The sequence below is a fragment of the Copadichromis virginalis genome, linkage group LG1 (assembly GCF_057382275.1).
Source record: "Copadichromis virginalis isolate Kocher_CV1m ecotype Utaka linkage group LG1, C_Virginalis_male_GT1.1, whole genome shotgun sequence".
In the NCBI taxonomy this organism is placed as follows: domain Eukaryota; kingdom Metazoa; phylum Chordata; class Actinopteri; order Cichliformes; family Cichlidae; genus Copadichromis; species Copadichromis virginalis.
Genome location: NC_140618.1, coordinates 33228438 through 33233272, shown reverse-complemented (window position 1 = coordinate 33233272; position 4835 = coordinate 33228438). Strand labels below are relative to the sequence as shown.

At 40.1% G+C, this 4835-nt stretch overlaps 1 long non-coding RNA gene across 1 annotated transcript; it reads left to right on the top strand.

Annotated features, from left to right (window-relative positions):
- The first annotated feature begins 2745 nt into the window (after window positions 1-2745).
- On the top strand, window positions 2746-4575 carry LOC146719097 (uncharacterized). Its single transcript, XR_014920049.1, has 2 exons — window positions 2746-2864; window positions 3756-4575. It is a non-coding gene; the product is annotated as an uncharacterized LOC146719097 (long non-coding RNA).
- The last annotated feature ends 260 nt before the right edge of the window (window positions 4576-4835 follow it).

The window sequence follows — 4835 nt, the reverse complement described above, 5'->3', positions numbered from 1 at the left end:
GGCATAGAACAAAGAGAGGGTGAAAAAGGAAAAGCCTTATACTGAGTTTTATGTGAGTGTGGAAATTAAAGAAGAAGAAAAGGACATGTACTGATTGGCTACACAGAGGGATCAAGCTGGAAAGGATGTGCAGCAGGTTAGGCTGATTAAGGATGGAGACTGAATTGTATTACTCTTCTTTTCTATTAAATGTAATTTTATTTATATAGCAACAAATAACAAGCAGTTGATGGAATAATGAATGAATAATGATCATTAATATTTTGCATATGAATAATCAACAAACTGACCTCACAGCCTATTGTTCGCCAATGGTGCTAGTTTCAGTCATTATGCAAATGTACTGTTTAAAAGGTTGGGAAAACCTGCAGTCATCCGAGACTGAAGAAGTGATGAAACGTTTCTCCCACTGAAAACGCTACATCCAGATGAACAGAATCAACTTTTTGGGATTTTTTTACCTGGGTGACTGAGCGTATATTAAGACAATACATCCATAAGTATTCTCTATGTCTCGTCCTCTGTTCCTATTGCCTGGAAACTCCATATTCAACATTGATAGGTTTGTAGCATAAACCTATTCGCTGGAACGTTAAGGACAATTTGCTACGCAGCAAAAAGCAAGACACAAGGCACCAAAGTTCTCTGGTTTACTCATGCATGAGGGAGACCTGGCTGGAGCCAAGCGTCGTTCCACCACTTGACCTCTGTCAGACTCTCAGCCAGGTTCCCCATAGCACTCCTTTTATTGTGGTTACATGAATATGCATAGGGTCATTAACATATAGCATCTTACATAGGTATACATGTGAACAAAGAATACTGTGTGTGTGTGTGTGTGTGTGTGTGTGTGTGTGTGTGTGTGTGTGTGTGTGTGTGTGGGGTCAGAGTGTGACCCCATAAATGACTTCCTTAACCTGCTGGTCTGGAAAATCCAACAGTTCATCTAAACAAAAAGCACTTAGACTAGAACAGACGTAGCTACGTTAATCCTACCATAAAACAATAAAACAAGGTACGACCTCTCCATGCTCCTAGGATGTAGGTGTGCATTCCAGTGTGGAATACACACCAAGCCTTTGCAGCCTGCTAAAGATCACACATCCTATCACTACACAATTGATTATACACCTCTAAGCATATATGGTTAAATGTTTCCTAATACAAATGACAATAATAAAATCGACACCCATCAAACATCTTCTGTTTAATGTATTCACTATCCCTCCTCTGCACATATTCTCTCCTTTATCTCCCGTTGTAAACCCTCGAGATAACCAATCAGAAAAATCCAGGTAGATTCGACGTTTCTAAATTACTCAGACTAGCTAGTATTGCACCAACAACCATGTCATCTTTAAAGTTTTCCCTCACCTTTTTTTTCTAATCTGATGCTCTGTTTAAACTTCAGCAGGTTGTTGCATTTATATTTAAGATTCCTTCAGTAGAAGTCTTTTTTTTTTTTTTGTTAGTGTAAGCCCATGTGTGGCTTTAATATTTCCCCACAATACCGCATTACTCAAATCCAGTTTCAGTCTTCAACTATGTTAATCTACAATGTCTATAAAAGCTGATTTTTTGATACGTACATATTCAGTCTTTATCACATTACACAGAGACCAGACTAAGGCAGTAATAAATTCATGAACTCCACTAGAGCTGCATAGAGAGGGATAAGGTTAAAGCCTGAGTGAGGAATGGTATTTGAACAAAGCAGATTTGCTGCACTGGAAAGGAGTCTGTGAAATTACTTATTCACCACATTTCACCCAATGACATCCTCCTCCAGTCATAAACACGCCCAAGTCACTCTCAAATCCAATTGGCAATACAGCATAATATTACTAACTCCACATGAATTTTAATTTTCTTTCACCAGATAAGTTATACCATACCAAGACAGTAAAAATGAGCATTATAGAATTATTCATCATGCACGATCCCCTGTGCACAGAAACACACATCTCAGATTCCCATTTAGCTTAGATGGGAGTACCTTATTAATTTCACCTCCCCCTGAAATCCAATTACTGACACTGTGGAACTGTAGAAAGCATTGTTGACTGATCACGGCAGGTAAGTCTCTTGCTGATTGCTTTTCATTTTGTTGAACAAATTTATGATTCTTTCATTCTTATAAAGCCACACATTACATTATGCTGGTTTTCCTTGTGCCTGCTCTTTAGACCGCAATTAACGCAGAAGGTTTCATTGAAAATAAAGGAGACAAATGTCAGAACAAATACAATGCTGCTGCCAAATTGTCAGCAAATTACCCAAAAAAGTTGTTTTAGCACTGCGCCCACCATTTCTTATCAGGTTGAATTAATTATAGCTGTACTTCAAAAACCAGAACATTGATGGTGTGTTCACACCGAACGCGATGGACGCGAGTAGAGCATCAGGTTTACATGTAAAGTCAATGGAAAAGCGTGATGACACGCAATTGCGGGTCCCGCGAAAATTCGGAAGCAGATTTGCGTCGCGAAAACGGCAAAACGTGTGAAACGCGCGTCAGTGTAGCGCGTCTGGCGCGTTTGACTCGCGAATAAAACCACGCGTGTGAGTTTTTGTGTTGCATTTTGTGCATACGCGCGTTTCGCGTCTACCACTCCAGTTGGAAAAATCTGAACTCCAGCGTCAAATCGCGCCGCGACAACCAATCAGGAGCCTGGTGACGTCGCTGTTACCTAGGTCAAAGGGGCAGATCCAGCCAAAGCCCTTCATACTTCATTGGGAGGGAAGGCTAATCAATGCCGTAGCAAACAACCTGGAGCTGTACAACACCAGTTGCTTTCTGTACCGAGACAGGAATAAAAAGGACCGAGCTTGGAGGAAGATATGTAAAGAGATCGGGCAACCTGGTAAGTTCATTCATTTCTCTTAAGTTTTCTCTAAAGTTTTCGCTGACCCGGGGAAGCCGCACAAAAGCTAGCAAGCCACCGCTTTTTTCCCACTGACGTACAAATACCGTTCTGCTTTTATGCATGTTGTCATTTAGGAATATATTTTATTGTTTATTAATAAACAGCACACAGTGGTCCCGCTGTTCATCCGTCACTGCTTCGCTTTTTCGCTGATTTTTTTTTATTGCACTGTACAGCATTGCATTCTGCAGCCTGATTGACAAATCTCCTGCGCTTGCCAAATTTATCACGTTTGGTTTTGATAATCATCACGTCCAATAGAAAAAACAGCACAAAAACACCCATAACTATGAGCCTCATTCGGAAATAGACACCTGCACCGCGAGGGGAAAAGGCGCATGAAAGTGGCGGGCAGATGAAGACAAACCGCGGCATAATAATACTTTTACGTTTTGCAATCTACAAAGGTTTGCACTTTGAGAATCAATTGTGAGAACTGTGACCAATGTTCATGTGTGTGGGGAAAAGAGTGTATAAAGTGCGTGACCAGGGGCTAGTTATTCTGAGAACCCCTGCTGCAATAAATGAGGGACCACTGTCTACTCTATGATTATTATATTCAACCTGTTAACATGTAATACTGTATTGATAGAACCAACTGATTCTGCAGCAGAGCATCCCCAGTCCCTGAGCTCCTGCTGCTGCACCCACGGGTATCTACAGCAAGCACTGATACCTTTTTAGTCGGTGGGATTTCCTTGTGATCACCTTTACTAAATATCTACAACCAATCTGATTAAATCCTGTTTTTGTTTTGTTTTTTTCAATGTTGAAATTAAAATCTAGTAGCAGCCTTCTCATTTCTTTGTGTTTTGTGCTGTTTTACAGGCCCACAGGGGAGGACGGCTCCGAGGCAGATGAGGGACGGGTCCCAGGACGGTTCATTGGCGCTGGAGCTGGCCATCCTGGAGTCCCTGAAGAGTCCACACCAGTCTCCAATGGAGCATTTCCTCCTCAGCCTTGTTCCTGCTCTGGAGAGCAGCTGGTCCTTTTTATTCCTGTCTCTCTGTAAATTCTTATATTTTATATATTTATGTTTAATGTTTTTCTGTTTGAGAATTTTAATATTATTTCAAATAAATTTTTATAATGACTAATGTCTCAGTTCTACTACACAGCAAATGTTGGCACACGACTTGACACATGTAGAATTTATTTCATATTATACTAATGACAAAATATACTGATACAGTGGGATGCAAAAGTTTGGGCAACCTTGTTAATAGACATTATTTTCCTGTATAAATCGTTGGTTGTTACAATAAAAAATGTCAGTTAAATATCATACAGGAGACACACACAGTGATATTTGAGAAGTGAAAAGAAGTTTACTGGATTTACAAAAAGTGTGCAATAATTGTTTAAACAAAATCAAGCAGGTGCATAAATTTGGGCACCACAAAAAAGAAATGAAATAAATATTTAGTGTATATCAATGTGTGTGTCTCCTATATGATATATGGGGTGCCTTTGTCTGGACGTGCTTCCCATCCAGAGCTCCACAGCACAGAGGAAAGTTCCAGCGCTCCTGGAATCCCTCTGTGATGGACCGCCAGTCTCCAAGTGAAGGCACAGCCATGAAGTCGTCCACTAGACAGTCCCAGATGGCCGTCGCTGCCTGGGGGGGTGATCTGGCTCACCGTGGACACACCGACTCTGTAACTGAATGCTTGGTCGTGAAGGAGTCCCTGGTGACAAGGAACCTGGACAAAATTGTTCAAAATCAGTATTATGTGTACTGCAGTTACAAAATACATTATTCAAATTCCAAAACACTTTTGTGATGTCAGATTTAAATCACAAAACTTAAATCTTACATAAAACATTTTGTAATTATAAGGATAATTACAAAATGTATATTAGATCATATCTAAAACAGTTGTGTTTTGTTTTAACTTTAACATATCA